The 23968-nt window shown below is 44.6% G+C and overlaps 1 pseudogene; it reads right to left on the bottom strand.

Annotated features, from left to right (window-relative positions):
* Window positions 1–840: 840 nt before the first annotated feature.
* The window catches only part of LOC134442103 (NACHT, LRR and PYD domains-containing protein 12-like), a 48516-nt pseudogene continuing 25388 nt past the window's right edge, over window positions 841–23968 (bottom strand).

The raw sequence follows: 23968 nt of genomic DNA, 5'->3' as shown, positions 1-23968 counted from the left end.
CAACACTGCGAATGAGAGCAGAGGCAGTTGCTCCCACGTGTGTGCTGCAGTGTTAATTTTGTCAGCTTTTTTTGATTTAGTCGTAGTCACAATGACGAAAATCAATTTTAGTCTTAGTCATATTTAGTCATTGCCTTCCCAATTTAGTCTCAGTTTTAGTCTAAATGACGGAAATCAATTTTAGTCTTAGTCAATTTTTGTCATTTTAGTCAACACTGTACATAATAGAACTTCTCGACACACTGATTCTCTTTTGTAACATATACCATTGACTGTAAAGAATAAACCTTCTCCGCACACTACTTCTCTTTTTAACATATATCACACTGTGCAGAATAGACCTTCTTCACACACTGGTGCTCTTTTTCTCTATTTAATTTAACACCAGTGTTAATTTCTTCAGCTTTTTAAAATTTAGTCTTAGTTTTAGTCACAATGACGAAAATCAATTTTAGTCTTAGTCATATTTTAGTCATTGCCTTCCCAATTTAGTCTTAGTCTTAGTCTAAATGACGAAAATCAAAAAAGGGCATTGACGAAATATTTTAGTCATAGTCATGGTTGACGAAATTAACACTGGTGTGCTGCTGACGAGAGCTGAAGGTGTGCTGGAAAATGCGGACCGGAGTTTAAGAACAACCACAGTAAAAACTGGAATGGATTGCGGGTGAGCTGGAAAACACGGAAAAAAGTCTGGAAAAAAAAAAAGTCTGGATCGGATTCTGGATCGGATTTTTTCGTGCTTGTCGATCCGATCCCGATACGCATTTTTTGCCTATATTGGCGGCCGATCCGATCCAGATATTGGATCGGGACATCCCTACTATTTGGTGTCATTGCTCACCACAGTTTCTGTAGTTTACAGTCCGGATTCCTGAGCAGAGTAGAGATCTGCTTCACTCCAGAGTCTCCAAATTTATTATTATCCAGATCCAGATATGTCAGGTGTGAGGGGTTTGAAATCAGCGTTGAAGCCAGAGCAGTACAGCCCTCTTCTGTAATACTGCAGTCATTAAGCCTGGGGAGAGAGATAGAGAGAGAGAGGGAGAGATAAAGAAGAGGAGAAAGAAGGGTAAATAATGAGAGACAGAGACAGCAGGACATTGTTTTGGCACCTTCTGTTACTTAGACCAGGAGGTTTCAACTGGTTCTGTCCCAGGGACCACCATTCAGACTAAGCAGTGGTCTACTGTGTGGATGTACACATTCCAGTGAGGGGAGTCCCTCCGACGCCAAAGAGTTAACATCTGGTTCTGGCCCAGGGAGTGGAGACTGAGAGGTCGTCTGTGGCCCACTGTGTTTGTGTCCATGTTACAGAGGAGTCCCTTCTACACCTTAGCAAAGAGTTAACATGAGGGTCACTGAATAGGAAAAGGTCCCCACACATGATGGTCACTGAATAGGAAAAGGTCCCCACACATGATGGTCACTGAATAGGAAAAGACCACATTAACACACACACACACACACACACACACACACACACACACACACACACACACACACACACACACACACACACACACACACACACACACACACACATATACAACACAAAACACATATACACACAACCAGGCCCTTCGCTATGTTTGAGAGACAGGGGGGGCTTAGCCCCAGAGGAAGAAAATGCGCGCCAACATTTTTTCAGCTCACCTGCTAAGGTTTTGTCTATGAATTCATTATTTTAAGAGCAAAGAAATCCAGCACACTGTCCATTCCACCAACAAACTTTAATACATTGTTTCGGTCATCCAACCTTCTTCATGTTGTATTAAAGTTTGTTGGTGGAATGGACAGTGTGCAGGATTTCTATACACTTGAATGACAACCCCACTGGGATAATATCCTACGCACCTGCCCGCCTACAGAGGTGTGCAAAAGCGTCTTCTTGAACAATTATTTTAAGAGCACAATACCGATTTATAAACACTAGTTACAGTGATTTTTTTTTTTAAATATACATTTTAATGAACATTCCTTATATGTAAGCTAAACAAAACATTTCAAAATGTTTCAACAGATGAATATTATGTACGGAAGTTAAAATGATTAGATAAAAATGCAGAGAGCATAATTTACATAAGGACTAGGAACTTTAAGGAGTTACTAACTGCGCGTCTCCAGGAGAAGCAGTGGTCAGGAAGCAATTCATTCAAACAGGTTCCTTACTTGGAAAACTATGCATCCCCGGCAGATGTTTGGTCATTTTTACTCCATTAGTAGCTTTTTTTATCAGTTCATGTGTGTTTTCAAACTATTAAGACAAATATTAAAACTCAACTATAATTTCAAGACAATGTCAAATGGATTTATTACACGGATGTTGTGAGTGAAAATTGGTACTTTGGGTCGGAAGATTTCATCCGTGTAAGTAATTACACTTTTCTCAAGGTGTAAGTCACAAAGCACAATCCTCTACCTGTCCCCCCCCCCACACACATAACATGTTGTTGTGCACCCTGCTTTTATTGCTGTACAGTAGGATATAAGTGGCATTAAACAATAAGGGCGGAATTCTCCCACCCGCGTAAGTAAAAAAAACGCGCAACAGCGCCTCCAAGCTGACTCAAGTCAGTGATTAAGCGGGGCTTACGCGGGATATGACCAGTTGCGCACTTTGGGTGGGGCCAGGCCAAAATCAGGGTGTTTCTCATGTAAATCAATCCTAAGCGTATTCTCCCGTCCACTTACGCACCTTTTCCTTTACGCGCATCGAAGGGCTGTAGTAAGGTCAAGCGCCACTATGAGGTAAAATGTAATATTGCATTTGATGCTCGCTTGGCATTTTGAGCATGGTAGGCCTATGCTTTGCTGATGTTCCTTACCGTCGCGTGAGTCCAAATCGAAATCCATTCACTGTTCCACATATTAACTGTGACAAAATATGACCAGCTGCCCAGGGCATGTTCTCATATCGAAGAACTTCCAAACAAAAGCAATTAATTAATTAATCAGTTTGAGGATCATCATCTTGTGACCACGTACGGTAACCAAAACCAAAAACACCTCGTTGCACCATGCGCAAATTGACAAGGAAAAAAGAATCTTCACCATTTTTTACTATGTTGTAGCCACGTTAAGTTAAGGGTTTTTATTGGAACTCATGCATATGTGATGAAGCCTATTAAACTTTCTGAACTGATGCCCGACAATACAAAGCCACGACCTACTGAGGTAGGCTACAGGTTGTCCTATCTGTTTTTGTACGACAAAATATTTCCTGAATCTCATTATAGCTAAATGTAAGAAGGTAGGACTACATATCAGAGCATGTCTTTTGCATCAGCTGCGTGTTTAAATCCTGGCTTGGCGTTGCATGCCCATGCATGCCCAATTAATTTCCATGTCTGCGACAAAATATAAAGTCTCCGTTTTTTCATGATGATCGATTTCCTTGTTTGTTCTTCAGCATGCATGTAAGTACTGTAAGTGTCATACTGACAGACAGCTGAGATCCACATATTTCCAATGATATTAATGTCATCAGCACATCAGCTGACGACCGCTTAAGGTTAGCACAAGAGGCAGTTCTCAGACATATGCAAAAGGTAAAATTCAACTTACGCATCATCACTTTATAATTGCAATTGTATAAATATGGTGTAATATTCCCAGTGCACCATTTATTATGAATAAAAAATACAACAACACAAAAAAACGAGAACTGTACAGAACCGAAAACCGTGACCTTCATACCGTGATATGGACCGAACCGCGAATTTTGTGAACCGTACCACCCCTACCAAACTCCATTTTTAACCAAACGTTTCATCATGTTTAATATTCCAATTTAACCTGTTGCGCACCAAAACGCTCAGCTGAGTTCCCGCCAAAGGTACACATTGCGTTTCCATCTTATTATCTCACCTCCACTACTCGCCGTGTGCTTGTGAAAATGAGCTGAGGTTAGATTTTGAGATGCTTTTGCATGAGGACTTTTGGCACGTGTTTCTAAATTCAAAGTTAAAGTTCAGTTTTGGATCTCAATGGACTGCTGAGGTTTTCACATGGTTGATCTGAAAATCCATGCTCCTTTCTTTGAAACCACAACTGATGAAGTCGGGGAACACTCATCCCCCCATTTAGCATATATCACGCCCATGTTGGGCTACGCGCTGTTTTTCGGAGTTAAGCGCGAGGGGTGTGGTCATATTTCAGAGGGGAGAATACGCGTAGGATCAAAGTACGTAAAAAGCGTGTGCGTAAAACCGACTTAAGTGGAGACGGGAGAATTCCGCCTTTAATAAGTAAACAGGAACTTGTATTCAGATTAACTTGCCTTCTTGGTGGTTCGTGTTCAGTGCTTTACTGCATTTGTTTTTGGAAAATGTTTAAAAAAAACACTTTTTTTTTTTTCAAAATCGTTAAAGGGTGGCGGCTAAAGGTCAGATTAGACTTCTGCAACTGCGCTCGTCAAAACTCGCGTGGGAGTGGCCACGAACCAACATTGTATTCATGCATCTGCGAGTTCTGCGAGGTCCGAGGTCTCGTCGCGAGCCACATTTGAAATTGCGCGATTAGACTACTTTCACATTGTAAGCACTGCGGTCATTATTAAGCAATGTTGCTTTCTATCCCGGTTAGCTAGGTATTTTCACACAAATTGCAAAGGCAATGCACTGGTATCATTATTTGACATACCCAGTCTGTTTTCACGAACAGAAAATGCAAGCATGTAAAGACAGTTGATTCTGCCCATGTGTGTTTACATTCGGTGGAGGAACGGTAGTAAAACCGCAGGCATTGTGCCACGAGTGTTCAACTGATGCATTGTTTGTTACTTAGCTTGTAGCTTCGTGTATTGACACACATCTACACACAAGGCATTAATAAAGTTTCTAACAGAATACAGCTCTGCTCTCGCAAACTACTGGCATTGCGCTGCCACAAGAACAGAACAAGGAAGTAGCGAGACGACCAATCATAGCGCCGTTTTGTCTGCGTACTCCGCGTCCGTCCGACGGATAGTTAGAATTTTTTCGAGGCGCTCGACGACGGGCGCAGAGCCTCTGAGAGGGGGGCGTGGACTCGCATAGACAGAAAACGGACGGACGCAGATTCTATGCGTCCTAAGCATAAATCTAGCTTAATATTAATATAGGGGGGGCTAAAGCCCCCCTAAAATAGGGCTAACGACGGCCCTGCACACAACACAACACAACACAACACAACACAACACAACACAACACAACACAACACATTCATACAACCATGTGACTGCACCTTACCTGCACTCCCAGATCTCCACACCAAGAACTGTGTGCACTATGAGACTTACACCTCCAACTATGCTGCTAAAATGCTGCTACATGACCACTGGACCACAATGGACTATGCTGGAGTGTAGCACAGCATAGCCTTGACATTTTGTATTTCATTATTATTATTATTGTTATTATTACTACAGTTTTTGCCTACTGCTTGCACACAATTAGCAAAAATTGGCAAAACTCTACACACAAGCCAATTACTCTCAACACTTGTAGATAAACCCTACACATATATGCCAACATGAAAGTCTGCTATCAAAATCTAAACATTGCCATAAAACAATCTTTTGTCAAAACCTCACTTTCATGTCAAAAGATACGCATGAGCACCAAATGAGAAAACAAATTAGATCAACATTAAAACAGTTGTCTTTCTTTTTGTAAGTCCATTCAGTCTCACAGAATGTACATCTTCACAAGACCCCAAAATTCAATACTGTACATTACATAACTGCACCTTACAGTACAGGACATTAAGCTGAAGCAAATATATATGTCAAACAGTACATCACTCTAAACACGACAATGTGTAGGTGAGCTTATGGACCATTTGTCTGTGTATGGGGTATATTCACAAATTTTCAAACATCTACAGTAAATATGATATAAATATGTGGTTGATGTCAACATGCTGTAATGGAAATCATAGTCAATATAGGCCTACTTTGTTTTTTTGGGTATGAGGTATGAGGTATTCTTCATGAAATACAATACATTTCCACAGACACAATATGCAGCTGACATCTACATGACGTCATCAAAATTATATCATGTTCAGTCAGTTTGCTCAAGTGCTTGGTTGTGTTCTGAAAATGACACTATTTCTACAAACTATCATGTTCACATTACATGATGAAGACAAAGGCTACTCTTGGTGACATGTATCAGGCTAGGTTTTACAGTATGTTAGTCAATCAATGCCATAGGCTACTCCATATTCTTCCGAATCATTGTGCTATTTGTCGTTTTGTTTTGAGTGTAGGAAGGTGTGAATTTAGCATAGAATCAATCAAAGTAAAACTAATAAATGCAAAACAAAATACGTGCAATGTAATATAAAGAATGCAAGTTTGTAACTGGCAGAATAGTGGTTAATTTTGAAAGCATGTGTTTTATCGTCTGTGTCTAAGTCTTGTCATACATCCAGTGTGTTTTGTTTTTTTAACAGATGTGTTTTCACAATGACTGTCTGAGATTTTACTTTTGAACAAAGTGTCCTAAATTGTGTGGAGACAGCTGTAGTCTGTGTGTTGTGTAAAGGAGCAAGTGCTCAACAAAACTGGTATGAAAGAGTAATGCTTGACTTTTGTTTAAAGCAATGCAACATGTGTTTAAGTTATAATACCAACAACTTAACAATATGCTACTTTGGTTTAAGCATCGGCCTATAGTGTGTTTAAGCAGTAGGCAAAAACTGTATTATTATCATCATCATTATTATGTCTGCTATTCCTTCCCCTATATGTTAGATGTTAAATGTTAATTGTATTTATTACTGTAATCACGTATTGTTACTGGCTTATCACTGGTCCATCACTATCACTTACCAATGTTACAAATGCTGCTCAGTATTCTTATCACTTTATCACTTTACTGTTATGGTCCATCACTGTTACTTGTCCTGTCTTGCACTTTGATGTCAGTCTGTAAATGCCAGTCCTGTGAATGTCTATGTCTTTCATGGCAGAGAGAGAAACGTAATTTCAATTTCCTAGTATGTATTTCCTGACAATAAACTGACTTGACTTGACACAACTGTAAAAGAATTTCTAGTGTTTCCATGATGACTATAACAGTGTTTATTCTGATGCATCATACACTCTTTGTCTCTTTACTTACCACAGTTCCTGTAGTTTACAGTCTGGCATCTTGAGTAGAGGAGATAGCTGCTTCACTCCAGAGTCTCCTAGTTCATTTTTACGCAGCCCCAGAATTGTCAGGTGTGATGGGTTTGATGCCAGAGCTGAAGTCAGGGCAGCACAGCCCTCTTCAGTTATACTGCAGTTATTGAGCCTGGGGGGTCAGAGAATAAGAGACAGAGAAAGCAGGACACTGGACATTTTGGACACATGCAGACACACATACCGGACTTAGATCAAGAAATACTTTAAAACAACCTCGCACACACACAAACACACACACACAGACAGACAGACAGACAGACAGACAGACAGACAGACAGACAGACAGACAGACTCACTCACTCACACACACAGTTGAAATTGGGGCGGAGCCCTCCGGAGCGCAGCTCCGCCTCCTCACCTCGGAGGGACAGGCAGACGGAGCTGCGCTCCTGTTGCCCCACCCTCAGTGTTCATATTAAAATTTGACTTTCATATATTTTCACCTCTTCTGAAATGTCATATTTTTAGAAACGTTTTCCAATGATAGCAACATAAGTTTTGATAGGCAACCGCTCATCTGTTTAGAAGATGCAGGATGCAATAGATATTTCTGTATAAAAAGAAGACAATCCGCACACTTCAGGTCTATTTTTGTGCAAAGAAGCTTTACTTGACTTGCAAGCTTTCGGTCCTTAGACCTTCATCAGGCAGAGTGCATACAAACAGTGCTTGTGGTTAATATACATCATTACTGGCACCTGTGGTGCAGCACTCTGAGTCAGTGAAGCATTCTGGGAAATGTAGTGAAAGACAAACATGAAACATCAGGCATTAGCCATCATAAATCAGAGCACAAACAGTTCAGAATTAAATCCATATTTCTTAATTATATAAACACACTCATGTCAAAATCCTCGTTTAGACCTGATGGTTGCAATGCATTTAGAGTATATATCCAAAAAAGTTATCTTTGGCATAATTTCCTGTCGATGAAACATGATGGCTAATGCCTTATGTCTGCAAAGCATGGACTTGTTCTTGTTTTCTCTGTTTATGTTTCATGTTTGTCTTTCACTACATTTCCCAGAATGCTTCACTGACTCAGAGTGCTGCACCACAGGTGCCAGTAATGATGTATATTAACCACAAGCACTGTTTGTATGCACTCTGCCTGATGAAGGTCTAAGGACCGAAAGCTTGCAAGTCAAGTAAAGCTTCTTTGCACAAAAATAGACCTGAAGTGTGCGGATTGCCTTCTTTTTCCAATGATAGCAACATGAAATAAGATTTAGGGACTCCTGCATTATTTTAATTATTATGCATCTGCATTCAGCACATGCGCTGCGAAACACCACAATTTGAGTTTGTAGCAGACATTCTATTGCAACGTTGCAACAGTTGAGCGGAGCGCTTGCCCTTTCTTGCAGCTAGAACTAGGCTACTCCGCTTCTAATTTGTCACTACCTTCAGCCTGTTCACCATGCTTTCATGTTCATCAATGTGCAAAGTTAGTAGGCTAGGCTAGATACAATGCCTTAACTTTACAAAACGGAGGTAAGCTGTCATTTCATTTGTTTTAGCTTTCAGGCAAAGTTAACCAAACAGTCATGCAGAATAGCGTGGCGTCTGGCTACTTTAACAGCTGTTTGTTAATGAGGGAGGATAATCACCATAAAGTTTGGGATTTCCGTCCATCAGTCCGTCAGAATGTGTAGCCATTTGATTGTAGATTAGCCTACTTTTATATGGGCTTAAAAATGCCAGGAACGTACTAAAAGTTTTAAGAAAGCAAGCAAATGACAGGGATTCCTGCATGTCCATCCTAGCTTTGCGTGTAGAACAGTAGCCACTGTCTCTCGCGCTAGAAATAATTTGCTGAGCGAGCTCCAGTCTATTGCCTCATTTTGCCAAATTTATTGCTTTAAATCCGGCAAAACACTTGACACGACTGAAGTGTTATTATTTATCATGGAAAGGCAGATAGGTACTGTAGCCTACTTCAGGACGAAAGCACATACTGCGTTGGTGGAAGGTTTTGTAAGCATACAGACAGGTCATCAGCTGGGAAAATTAGGCCTTTCGTCCTACCGCACTTTTCTCTGTGGATTACTGACCAGAAAGCCTATTGGAAGGAATTAAAACATGGGGCCACACCAATTTTTGCTCAGAATTCAATATGGCCGACAATTTTCAAAATGACTAGTTTTCATGCATTATTACATTGTACTATAAGGTGATATTCATGAAAGATTAACTACTTTCAGCACTATTCTGTCCTATTTCCTTACATACATGTTTACAAAGGTTGACTAAACTAAAACAAATGAAAATAAAGTTGGACACCTTGCAATATCCAAAGGAAAGTGCTGAAAATAATGATTGAAATGCACATAAAGAGTCTATGGCTGGGAAAATTAGGCCTATTCTCCTGTCAGAGCTTTCACTGTGGATTACAGACCCAAAAGCCTATTGAAAAAAATTAAAACTTGGGGTCATACTGACTAGAACGAGAGCTATCCCTCTTGAAATATTTCACGTGGCTGTTCATGTTGCCAGCAGAGGTGGAAGAAGTACTTAAGTTGTGTACTTAAGTAAAAGTAAAAGTTTCCTGTGAAAAAATTACTCAACTGAAAGTAAAAGTTGTATACAAAAAATGTACTTAAGTAAAAGTCCTAAGTACTAACTTTTAAATGTACTTTTTGAGTACAAAAGTACAAGTAGGCCTACTCGCGCAATGGCTGTCTTTCTCCATGTCTGCCTACTTGATCCAATAGGAAACAGTTTCTGCTACGGTTTTCGGTTCTATTTGAACATGACTTTGGAGTCCAGTTAATGTTTTTTAAAGTATCTTTTCTGTCTGGGTGTCCGTTTGGAAGAGGGGCTTGGTCCCGCCTCCCTACCCGCAGTTGAGGCTACTCAAATATCCACGAAACACAACAGGAAAATCTAGGATAAATGTAACTAGTAACAAATTCTAGAAATGTGAGGAGTAGAAAGTACAAGTAATTGTCAAAAAATGTAACTGAGTTAAAGTCTGCATTTTTACTTTTACTCAAGTTCAAATTCCAGAAAAAACTGCTTAAGTACAGTAACAAATACTTAGTTACGTTCCACCTCTGGTTGCCAGCAGCGTATATTGGTGTAAATGTTGGTAATTACAGTCAAACATGTCTAAAAAGAAACAGACAACAGTAAGCAGCTTCTTTGGAGTTTCGCCCCCAACTAAGATACAGCAACTGGAGCCAAAGCCGAAGAAAATGCTTTTTTTCTGAGAAGTGACTGCAAGGCGTTCCCTGGCTTGGGGCTAACGATGAGCGGACTGAAATGTGGTGCACAATTTGCCGTGCCCATCCACAGCTAGCAGACAAGACAGGTGCGTTTCATAAAGGGTCGAAGAATTTCAACCAGCTGTCATTTAGCAGACACGAAAAGAGCAAGGAACATACGCAAGCCAATACTAATAAACAAGCTAGCCGAGAAGACATACAGTAGCAAGTCGTCCACTTAGCAGATGGCAAGATAAGCTTACTGAGGAACAAAGGCTGTTTTTAATATTTTTCTTCTTGCTTTCCATAAAGCCAAACATGCACGTCCCATGTCTTTATTTGCAGAGGATATTCCTTTGCTGAAGCGGCTAGGAGTTGATGTTGGGATTGCTTATCATTCATGTGAAGGGGGGACAAGGAATATGCAGAGCATCGCACAAACTATCAGCGGGGAGCTACGAGCAAAATTGCAGGCTGCTCAATTTTGGGGACTGCTTTTTGACGGAGGATATCACTAAATGATGGATTATTTTTCTCCCTTTTTCAACTCGGAATTGTTTTGATATTTTGATATTTTATTAGGATCCCCATTAGCTGATAAACATATCAGCTACTCTTCCTGGGGTCCACACAGAAAACATCACAAACAAGACGTCAACATACAAAACAACATATAAAACAAAGAAAAGATAAACTTCTTTTCTTGGGGAAACACACACTAAAACAGACAAAAACAGGACTACGTATATATAAAAGAAGAAAAGAAAGACATCTTTTCTTGATCATACACTGAAACAGACAAAAATATAAAATAGAGACAGACAACAATTAATAACTAAATGACAAAAAAACAAACAACAAAAAAAAACAGTTCATAAATGAGAAACCCCTAACACACAAAATAGTCAACAAAACTTGAAATTTGACCAAGATTACATCCTAAAGGATTATGTACAGTTGACCATAAAATGCTGCTTTATTTGCTTTTTAAAACTAACTTTACTTTGGGTTTTTAAAATATGTTCTGGGAGGGAGTTCCATTCCACCATAGCTCTACATAAAACAGTGCGTTGTTTTGAGTTTGTTTTTATAGTTGGTATTGTGTAGTTACCATTATTGGCATGTCTTGTGGGGTATGTGTGCAGAGTGGAGCTTAGAGTAAGACGTTCAAACAAACTGTCAGGTTTGCTGAATGTATTAATATGTTTAATAAAGGACAGAAGGGACACTTTTAATCTTTTGTCAACTTTAAGCCAAGATAGTTGGTTATGTAGGACATCTGTATTAGCTCTCTGTGTGCATTTAAGGGCAAGCCTGGCTGCTCTGTTTTGCACCCTTTGAAGCTTCTGAAGATTTGTCTTTGTTGTGCCTGACCAGACCACTGAGCAGTAGTCGAGGTGGGACAGTACCAGGGTCTGCAAGACCTGTTTAGTCAACTGAGGTGTTAAAAAAGGAGAACATCTTCTGACTACTGATATGTTCCTACCCATTTTTTGCACAAGGAGATCAATGTGTTCTGACCATGATAAAATACTGTCTAGGGTTACCCCTAGAAGCTTGATTTCTTGCACCTGCTCCACCGCCACATTGTTCAGTGACAGGTTCAGCTGGGGTTTGGATCTTAATGAGTATTTAGTCCCAAAAACAATACTCTTGGTTTTTGATATGTTAAGTACCATTTTGTTATTAGTTATCCATTCATACACCAACTGCAGCTCTTTGTTGAGGACCAAGGTGATTTCTTCCATTGTTTGTGCAGATTTGTACAGTGTAGAATCATCAGCATACATACACACACAGGCACTCTTACAGACCTGTGGGAGGTCATTTGTAAAGATTGAGAATAGCAGAGGCCCCAATGATGAACCTTGCGGAATTCCGCATTGCATTTGCTGTGCATTTGAGAGACATCCATTAAAAAAAACTTTCTGCATTCTCTTGGTTAGATAACTTTCTATCCAAGCTATAGCCGATGTTGCAAAGCCATAACACCTGAGTTTATTCAGTAATATGCTGTGGTCGATGACATCGAAGGCAGCACTAAAATCTAATAGGCCTAGTACTGCTCCTATCATGTTATGTTGGTCGATGTCAGTTTGCCAATCGTCTGTCATTTGTGTGAGTGCTGTAGAAGTTGAATGTCCTTCTCTGTAGGCGTGTTGGTAATTACTAGTTAAATTGTTCAGTGCAAAGTAGGATTGTATCTGATTAAATACAATTTTCTCTAACAATTTGCTTAGAACTGGTAACAGGCTGATGGGACGGCTGTTTGAGCCAGTAAATGCAGCACGAGGATTCTTAGGTAGAGGGATTACCTTTGCCTCTTTCCAGACTTGAGGGAACCTGTTGCTATTAAGGCTTTGATTAAAAATGTGGGATACAGGGATGGCAATGTGATCTGCAACAATCTTCAATAATTTTCCATCCAGGTTATCAATGCCTGGTGGCTTCTCATTATGAATAGACATTAGCAGTTTTTTCACTTCTTCCACCGTTACTTCACAGAATTCAAAGTTGCAGTTCTTGTCATGCATTATTTTGTTTTGTATACATGAATACAATGACTCATCATTGGGTGATGACATTTCTTGTCTAAGTTTACAGACTTTATTCATGAAGTAATCGTTAAAATAATTTGCAATCTCAGCAGGCTTAGTTATAAAAGAGCCTTCCACTTCAATGAAGGATGGAGTTGGGCTACTATTTCTTCCCATGATGTCATTTAGGGTACTCCACAGTTTCTTCCCATCATGTTTTATGTCATTTAATCTTGATTCATAATATAGTTTCTTCTTCTTCCTGTTCAGTTTAGTGGTGTAGTTTCTTAACTTAGAATAGACTTGCCAGTCAGACATACAGCCTGACTTATTTGCTGTTTCTTTTGCCTCCTTTCTCTCTGACATGCATTGTTTTAGTTCATCATCAATCCAGGGACATCTAGTAGCTCTGACTGTCACCTTCCTGATAGGTGCATGTTTATTCATAACTGGAACCAACAGTTCTGTGAAAGCATCCAGTGCGGTATCCGGGTCACACTGCTTACTGACACTAGACCAGCAAATATTATTGACCTCATTAACATATGAGTCACAACTGAAGCCTCTATATGATCTTTTGTACACAATTTTTGGTCCAGCTTTTGGGACTTTTGCCTTTCTGGAGATGGCCACCAAGTTATGGTCACTAAAACCAACAGGAACTGATATCGCTTTTGAACATAGCTCAATACAGTTAGTGTAAATGTGATCAATACATGTGGCTGATGTACAACCGATCTTATTTATGAACACTCTAGTTGGTTGCTTAACAACCTGAACAAGATTGCATACACTGATGGTATTGTCAATTTTCTTTTTCAGAGGACAACTTGGTACCATAAAATTAATATTCAGGTCTCCCAGTATGTAAATTTCTCGATTTTCATCACATGCTCTTTCAACCATATCACACAGTTTGTCAAGATACTGGCTGCTGGAGCTTGGTGGTCTGTAGCAGCATCCCACCAGTACAGGTTTTAGGTGGGGCAAGTGAACCTGTAACCATAACATTTCTACATCACATGACATGAGATCCAGTCTGAGTCGAACAGGAATGTGGCTTTGAATGTATATTGCCACACCACCCCCATGCATATCTCTGTCCTTTCTGTGAATCCTATAGCCTGGTATGTCCACTGTGGCATCATTGAATGTCTGATCAAGGTGAGTTTCCGAGATGGCAAGGATATGAATACAGTCAGCTGTTAAAATGTTCTCAATCTCTTGCACCTTATTTCTTAAACTGCATATGTTTAGATGAGCTATTTTTAGCCCTTTCTTGGGAAGTGTTGATCGCGACATAGTGAGTAGTCAATTAAGAAAAAAAGGAAAATACCGCAGTTCACAGTTTGTGCGTGCGTGCCAGCGACTTACGGACCGGTGTTCTCTGCTGGTGTCTCCCCCACGACTCCTTCAGACCTCTGTGGAGCGATTGCAACATTCGCAACTCCGCCCAGCTTTTGGTTGGGAGGGTGGACAATAAGTTTATCGTAGCGAATGTAAGCAATATTGCCCTTTGCTCTTTCCGCCTTCATGATTGGGATGAGTTCCTTTCTTCTTAGCCTCACCGCCTCGGAGTAGTCCTCATTAAGATAGATGTTAGATCCCCGTAGCTTATTCGCCCTCGCCATCACATCCTCCTTGTCCTTCCACCTGAAGAACTTGACAATGATCGACCTGTGTCGGCCTCCATCTGTCGTTTCGCCCATTCGATGGGCTCGTTCCACCTCCACTGCGTCCATATTTATTCCCAACTTTTCAGATAAAACCTGGCGGACCTTGTTCTCCGTGTCCTGCCAGCTCTCCCGTTTGGACTCCGGTATGCCATCAATGATAAGGTTATTCCTCTTAGACTGGGCCTCGAGATAATCCACCTTGCCATCGAGTGATAGTGCAGATTCACAAACAGTGTTAATGTCTTTGCGTGCGTCTTTACACATTGCGGTGATGTCGTCGTTTATCTTTTTTTGGTTATCCACCTGTGTTTGCGTGTAGTCCAGGCTCTGTTTGTACTCAGTGAACTCTTTCACCAGGTTATCGACGCGCTTGTTAGTCGTTTCCATGATCAGTTGCAGGAAGGATTTAAAGTTCTTTTCCTGCAGATCCATCATCTCTTTAAAAAAGGATTTCTGCTGTTCAAGCATTTCCGTGAGTACATTAACTGTAACAAATTCCTCATCAGCAACAAACTCTTTCCCCGACTTTTTCGGACCCATTTCGTGACGTGACGTGACGTGACGTGACGTGGAGATTGTTAGTGTTAATTACAGGACCTTCATATAACTTGCACGTCCACTACCAGACTTTTGAGTGCCTGAAACCATATAGTTTATTTGCTACATAGCCACTAGCTACTCTCATTGTTCATGGTTCTAATGCTAACGCTAACCTAGCCGAGCTGATGCTATTGTTGTACAACACAGCCACATAGTAGACAATACGGGCCTCTCCCATTGGTTATTTGTTCTCTCTCTCCATTTCTCTCTCTCTCCCTCTCTCTGTCTTCCATTCAGAATTGCATGCATTGACTACAGAAACCCCAGACATTGTTGTGGACCATTTGGGACCCTGCCTATATCGGCCATTAGGCCTTTGCTAAGAAACTACCTTCTAATCAGTAGCTTCCCATTGTCTGAAATTTCTGTAGATAGTGCTAGACTACTCAACCACACAGACACACACACACACACACACACACACACACACACACACACACACACACACACACACACACACACACACACACACACACACACACACACAGGCCCGAAGCCTGTCTTCCAACTCCTTTCTTCTCCCTTTCCTTTATTTTAATTTCTTGTTTTATACTATTTATGCCTTATGATTGTTATTATTTCCTTGTGTGGCCTGCGTTAACTCTTAACCGTAATATTTGTAATATTGTTAATGTTTAGTGACTACGCCACTCTCATTTGTTAGGGTGAGAGAACCCAACCATCAAACACTTGATTCGACTTTCCCCGCAACAGGTTAGTGAATAACAAGGGATACAACTGTCATACAATTCAGAGTTCTTTTTATTTTCTTTTTTTTTCGTAATGAATCTCTTCTTTCTTATCGTAATGAATCTCTGTACATGAAGTATGCCTCACGGGCTCAGTCAAATATAAAAATATAGAATATGAACCTTTACAGTATTTATAGGCAAGTCATATCAAGATACAAAATTGTGCAAATGTGCTAGTTATGCAAAAGTGCTAATGACAATTGGCAATTGCACGAGGGGTAGACCAAATGACAAAAATTGCACAGCAAACAAAATTAGTAAAGCCAATTGTACAAAAGAACACAAACTGCCAAAAGGGCAAAATTGGTAATGGCCACCACACACACACAAGCCTGTTAGACACACGTCTTTGGTCTCCCCCTACAGCAAGTATAGGTTCCAAAAGGAGTCTGAGATTTAAGATACGTCTCCCAGTAATACTTCAGTGTTCATACCCTAATCATATACACAAGCTCCGTCTTGGCGGTTACTAAGTAGAAACTTACACGAGCCCCTTCGTCTCGGATGTTAGAGTGAAACTTACACAAGCCCCTTCGTCTCGGACGTTACAAAGTGAAAAGGTTGCACAGGATGAATCACTCACACAATAGGACAAAACAAAACAAAAAGGTTGGGAAAAGAACAGTGATGCCCCCCTTCTCTAGTGACACTGCATCAGTGTAGTCGAAGGCACCAACTCCTCCTCTGGTTCTCTCGAAGCGGCACGCAAGCAGTCAACCACAAAGGACACAAAGTGGAGACACGCCACCAGCGACACTTGAGTTTTCTCAGCTTGGCACACCATCCCAGAACAGCAGCCGACCCCACGCCAGCCGCCGATGGACAGGGCTTTCCTGTACGATGGCTCAACCACAAACGGAGGGACAGAGAGAGCGGTGTACCCACGCTACACTCTGCAGCATCAAAAACATAGCGTCTTTGCTAGCTAGTTACCACCGCAATGATATATGCTACACACCGGAAGGAAAAGGGGAGCGTCGTTACCCCTTCAAAATAAAGGTTCAGGATAACCACCGGTTACATACACCCCCACTTTAAAAGGTCACCGTCCCGGTGACACTCCGCACTCGCACACATCCCCGCACACACCCAACAAGCACGCACGCACGCACACACACACACACACCCAACAAGCGCGCACGCACGCACACACACACACACACACACACACACACACACACACACACACACACAAGCGCGCGCATGCGCATCGCATGCGCATCCAACGAGCGCAACCACACGCACACTAGAAGCCCCCCAGCACATTAACCATCAACAAAGTACACATGCACATAATCATACACAGACACTGCATAATGATCCAGGATGGAGTCACGCCAGGCTGGATGGACATGGACGTTCTTCTTGGACGGTTACTCTCCAGTCCACTACATGACAGTCTGCGGTTGGAGGCCTGCCCATTGCCCCCTGAGTGGGCTGTCGGCGAAGGCTGCCGCTGCGCACCCACAGAGGCCCGTTGCCCATTGCCCCCTGAGTGGGCTGTCGGCGAGGGCTGCCGCTGCGCACCCACAGAGGCCCGTTGCCCATCACGGTCTCTCACCGGGTGCCCCAGATGCTGGCTCCCCCACGTGAAGCTAGCCTCATGCGACTCCGGTTGAGGTTGAGGTTGCTGGGAAATGCCCAGCCACCTTGACAGCACATCCAGCTGCCCTTGCTGATGCGCTGCCATCTCCCTCAACTCAGACAGTCCTTCCATGCTTCTCTCGCAGCTTGGCCGTCGGCTATGCCAGCACCCCTGCCGGTGATCTCGTCGGTGGGGCCCTCCGCTGGCTGGGGGTAATCACTGTTCTTTTCCCAACAAAACAAAACAAAACCAAATGCATACAAAACCCACCACTAACAATTGTAGACAGCTGTATCCACTTAGTTATCCTGCCGACTACGCCAAATGTGGCCTGCGTTATCTCTTTACCGTAATTTTTTCAAGATTTTTAGTTGTTTAGTGACTACGCCACTCTCATTTGTTAGGGTGAGAGAACCCAACCATCAAACACTTGATTCGACTTTCCCCGCAACAGGTTAGTGAATAACAAGAGATACAACTGTCATACAATTCAGAGTTCTTTTTATTTTCTTGCTTTTCGTAATGAATCTCTTCTTTCTTATTGTAATGAATCTCTGTATGTAAAGTATGCCTCACGGGCTCAGTCAAATATAAAAAATATAGAATATGAACCTTTACAGTATTTATAGGCAAGTCATATCAAGATACAAAATTGTGCAAATGTGCTAGTTATGCAAAAGTGCTAATGACAATTGGCAATTGCACGAGGGGTAGACCAAATAACAAAAATTGCACAGCAAACAAAATTAGTAAAGCAAATTGTACAGAAGAAAACAAACTGCCAAAAGGGCAAAATTGGTAATGGCCACCACACACACACACAAGCCTGTTAGACACACGTCTTTGGTCTCCCCCTACAGCAAGTATAGGTTCCAAAAGGAGTCTGAGATTTAAGATACGTCTCCCAGTAATACTTCAGTGTTCATACCCTAATCATATACACAAGCTCCGTCTTGGCGGTTACTAAGTAGAAACTTACACGAGCCCCTTCGTCTCGGATGTTAGAGTGAAACTTACACAAGCCCCTTCGTCTCGGACGTTACAAAGTGAAAAGGTTGCACAGGATGAATCACTCACACAATAGGACAAAACAAAACAAAAAGGTTGGGAAAAGAACAGTGATGCCCCCCTTCTCTAGTGACACTGCATCAGTGTAGTCGAAGGCACCAACTCCTCCTCTGGTTCTCTCGAAGCGGCACGCAAGCAGTCAACCACAAAGGACACAAAGTGGAGACACGCCACCAGCGACACTTGAGTTTGCCCAGCTCGGCACACCATCCCAGAACAGCAGCCGACCCCCACGCCAGCCGCCAATGGTGTAACATCCTGCGAACCTCCTTCTCAAAGATCAATGTCGCCAGAGTACTAATTGGTCAACAAGCAACTAATCACTGGCCAAGTACCTTCAATCAGCACCTCATCAGCACCATTCACCAATCACCCACACCTGTACCAGAGACTTTAAAGACTCTCACTTCCTTCTTTGTTCGTGGATTGTTGCAGCATTTCTGTTGGACTCTGTGTGTGCAAGCTTATTTCTTCCACAGTCCTATTTAGCTGTCTACTGTGTGTATTTTCTGTTTCACCCCTCGTGGTGCAGTTTTGTTTGTTCTCTGGTTTTTTGAAGTAAAGTCACTGAAGTGCACCGGAGTCGCACTTGGGTCCTGCCTCTTCATTTGTCACAGAACAATCCACCAAACTATGGACCCAGCGACCAACCAACCCCTTGCTAACACCTCTGCAGGGACTACAGCTCCGGTACCATCGTCCAGACCAGCTCCTGTGCCAGTGCTAGACCTCCGCGCCGTGGTGAATGAAAATCGTCAGGAATTGGCCCGACTGGGAACCTCTGTTCAAGAAATTGTGGACCACCTCAAGCAACAGATGCCCACTCCAGCGCCAGCACAAGTGGTTCAACCAACCCCAGCAGAAGCCACCAACACGGCGCGCTGCCCTCATCATGATGGCCCGGTACGTCTGCCTGATCCGTATGATGGCTCCCCGACGGCCAGTAAAGGGTTCCTGCTGCAATGCTCCCTGTACTTTGCCTACCGCCCAACACTCACAGATTCAGTGAAGATAGCCACCATTATCTCCAGGCTGAAAGGACGGGCACTGCAATGGGCAACAGCAGTGTGGGAGCAGGGCGGAGAAGCAGTGTCCACTTACGAAAAGTTCCTGTCCGCTTTCCGAGCGGTTTTCGACCAGCCCCGGGAGGGAAGAGAGAAGGGTGAGCAGCTCCTCCGGCTACGACAGGGGTCACGCCCTGCAGCAGACTATGCCCTCAGCTTCCGCACTTTGGCTGCAGAGAGTGGCTGGAATGATTCAGCGTTGATCACCGTCTTCCGCCGGGGGTTGAGAACCGAACTACAAACTGAGTTGGCCTGCAGGGATGACGCCCTCTCACTCGATGCCCTCATCACGCTCGCCATCCGCTTGGACAACCTGCTCTACGGACGCCAAAGTTCACTTGTGACCACTTCCGATCCGGTTGCCGTGCCTGATCCAGAACCGATGCAGCTTGGTTCTACTCGTCTAACCCCAGCAGAGCGCCGACTCCGAATGCGCGAAGGGCGCTGCCTATACTGTGGAGAAGGGGATCACCAGTTACTCACCTGCCCATTCAAACCTGGCAACCCCAGAGGGCGGCAACCAGCAGCAGACCGTTCAAAGGTATGTGTCTCTCCATCTACCTTTGCGGTCAATGTCTGCAATATTCCAGTAGAATTGTGTACTGGCGGTTGCCCTTCCTCTGTTTCAGCTCTGGTCGACTCGGGCGCAGCTGGAAACTTCATCTCCCAGGCACTGGTCAGTCGGCTGAACATCCGCACGCAACGTCTCGATGTACCCATCTCTGTGCATGCCCTGGATGGAAGGCCCATTGGCGATGGATCCATCACCCACCAGACGGTCCCAGTGCAGCTTGTGGCCCCTCGTCACCACACAGAGCAGCTCCAACTCCTTGTTCTCCCCTCCGCACATCACCACTTGATCCTTGGGTTCCCCTGGCTGGCTCTTCACAACCCTGAATTCAACTGGAAGGAGAGAGAGATCGTCACTTGGTCTACCCGATGCCTTGACCATGCCCCTTCCATGTCATGTGCTTCTACCTCGATCGAGAGTCCAGAGGCAATACTTACCTCCAAGATCCCAGAAGATTACGAAGACCTGGGCATTGTCTTCAGCAAGGCCCAAGCCACATGCCTCCCTCCACATCGGCCGTGGGACTGCGCTATTGACCTGTTGCCGGGTGCCTCACCCCCTCGTAGCGGTGTCTATCCTCTCTCTCTCCCTGAGACGCGTGCCATGGAAGAGTACATTCAGGAGGCCCTACAGCAGGGGTACATCCGCCCATCTACCTCTCCAGCCTCTGCCGGATTCTTCTTTGTGGAGAAGAAGGATGGTGGTCTGCGCCCCTGCATAGATTACCGTGGCCTGAACGAGAGGACAGTGAAGTATCGGTACCCACTCCCGCTGGTACCCAGTGCTATCGAGCAGCTCCGTGGATCCCGGTACTTCACGAAACTGGACCTACGCAGCGCCTACAACCTGGTCAGAATCAGGGAAGGCGATGAGTGGAAGACCGCATTCAGCACCTCGGTGGGCCACTTCGAGTACCTTGTGATGCCATACGGGCTCGCCAATGCCCCATCAGTGTTTCAGGCGTTCATGAACGACATCTTCCGGGATTTGCTGGGGAAAAGTGTAATTACTTACATCGACGATATTTTAATCCATTCGTCCACCCTTGCCCAGCATGTCTCTCATGTCCGCCAGGTGCTGTCTCGCCTGGCCGAACACCAGCTCTATGCCAAGGCAGAAAAATGCGTCTTCCACCAGACCTCCATATCGTTCCTTGGCTACATCATCGGGCCAGAGGGAGTGCAAATGGAACGGGACAAGATCAAGGCAGTGACTGACTGGGCGGTTCCCCAAACGGTGAAGCAGCTGCAGCGCTTCCTAGGCTTCGCCAACTTTTACCGCCGCTTCATCCGTGGCTTCAGCTCCATTGCCGCCCCTCTCTCTGCACTCCTCCATGGCAAGCCACGTACACTGCATTGGACACCTGAGGCTCACCAAGCGCTCCAGGAGCTGAAAAAACGTTTCACCACGGCCCCCATTCTGAAACTTCCGGACCCTGGGAAACAGTTCATCCTGGAGGTGGACGCCTCAGACACAGGGGTAGGAGCCGTGCTGTCCCAACGGCTCGGAGAGCCGCCTAAGCTGCACCCATGTGCTTTCTTCTCCCGAAAACTGACCCCAGCAGAGAGGAATTACGACGTGGGCAATAGAGAGTTGCTGGCGGTCAAGTTGGCGATGGAGGAATGGAGACATTGGCTAGAGGGGGCCCAACAGCCGTTTCTGGTGCTGACAGACCACCGCAACCTGGAATACATCAGAGCTGCAAAGAGGTTGAACCCACGGCAGGCAAGATGGACACTATTCTTCTCCCGGTTTCACTTCTCCATTACTTACCGTCCGGGGTCGAAGAATACCAAGGCTGACGCCCTGTCCCGGAGCCATGATCCTGATGACATCACTCCAGAGGTCCATCCCATCATTCCCGAGTCCTCCATCCTGGCCCCTGTCGTCTGGGATCTGGACGCCGACATCCAGCGCGAAACCAGGAGAGAGCCAGCTCCAAACACCTGCCCTCCAGGGAAGACGTATGTACCATCAAGGCTACGTGCTCGGGTCATCACATGGTCGCACGTTTGTCTCTCTTCTGGGCACCCCGGCATTCTGCGCAACCAGCAGCTCGTTGAAAACAAGTACTGGTGGCCCGGCCTGGCTGCGGAGGTGAAACGATTTGTTATGTCCTGTTCCACCTGCGCTACCACCAAGTCTCCTCGCCAACTCCCAGCAGGAAAACTGCATCCCCTTCCAGTCCCGCAACGTCCATGGACTCATCTGGCGGTGGACTTCATCACTGATCTCCCAGTCTCTGAAGGGCATACGGTAATACTGGTGGTTATTGACCGTTTCTCTAAGTTCTGTAAATTAATCCCCTTCACTGCTCTGCCAACTGCCTTCCAGGTTGCAGAGACGCTGTTCCACTATGTGTTCCGGAACTATGGCCTCCCAGAAGACATTGTCTCGGACCGGGGGCCCCAATTCACGTCAAGAGTGTGGCGGGCCTTCCTTGATCGGCTGGGGGTGAACGTCAGCCTCACGTCCGGATATCATCCCGAGTCAAATGGCCAGGCGGAGAGGTCCATCCAAGAGGTGGGAAGATTTCTGCGTGCACACTGCCACCGCCGACAGCACGACTGGGCCAGGTTCCTGCCTTGGGCTGAATACGCCCAGAATTCTCTTCGCCAAGCCTCCACTGGCATCTCACCATTTCAGTGTGTGCTGGGGTTCCAACCACCACTCAGTCCATGGATCCCTAGCTCGACGGAAGTCCAAGCAGTGGATGACTGGTTCCGACGGGCGGAGCGGGTATGGGAAGACACTCATGTCCAAATTGGCCGTGCTATTCGTCGCCAAAAGTCAGCTGCAGACCGCCGTCGGAGAGATGCACCTGAATATCAGCCAGGGGACCGTGTGTGGCTTTCCACCAGGGACCTCCGTCTCCGTCTGCCCTGCCGCAAGTTGAGCCCGCGGTTTGTGGGCCCATTCAGGGTTCTGCGGAGGGTGAACCCCACTGCAGTCACTTTAGCTCTTCCTGCTCACTATCGTATCTCACCTACTTTTCATGTCTCTCTCCTCAGGCCGGTGATTCCTGGTCCACTGGCGGAGGCGTCCCCCACTGATGCACCACCCCCGGCACTGGACGTTGATGGGACCCCAGCCTACCGGGTCCATGCCCTACTGAACTCCAGGCGCCGAGGGGGACGCATCCAGTATCTGGTGGACTGGGAGGGGTACGGTCCCGAGGAGAGGAGCTGGGTCTTTGCTCGAGACATCCTTGATCCCTCTCTCGTCAGGGATTTCCATCGCGCTTTTCCTGATCGGCCGGCTCCTCGACCCAGGGGCCGCCCCCCGGCCCGGCAGCATCACACGGCTGGAGCCGTGCCTCAGGGGGGGGGGGGGTACTGTAACATCCTGCGAACCTCCTTCTCAAAGATCAATGTCGCCAGAGTACTAATTGGTCAACAAGCAACTAATCACTGGCCAAGTACCTTCAATTAGCACCTCGTCAGCACCATTCACCAATCACCCATACCTGTACCAGAGAATTTAAAGACTCTCACTTCCTTCTTTGTTCGTGGATTGTTGCACTCTGTGTGTGCAAGCTTATTTCTTCCACAGTCCTATTTAGCTGTCTGCTGTGTGTATTTTCTGTTTCACCACTCGTGGTGCCGTTTTGTTTGGTCTCTGGTTTTGTTTGAAGTAAAGTCACTGAAGTGCACCGGAGTCGCACTTGGGTCCTGCCTCTTCATTTGTCACAAATGGACAGGGCTTTCCTGTACGATGGCTCAACCACAAACG

The sequence above is a fragment of the Engraulis encrasicolus genome, unplaced genomic scaffold (genome assembly GCF_034702125.1).
Source record: "Engraulis encrasicolus isolate BLACKSEA-1 unplaced genomic scaffold, IST_EnEncr_1.0 scaffold_114_np1212, whole genome shotgun sequence".
Taxonomy (NCBI): Eukaryota; Metazoa; Chordata; class Actinopteri; order Clupeiformes; family Engraulidae; genus Engraulis; species Engraulis encrasicolus.
The sequence above is the reverse complement of the archived record's forward strand: the minus strand, read 5'-3'. Positions and strand labels throughout refer to the sequence as shown.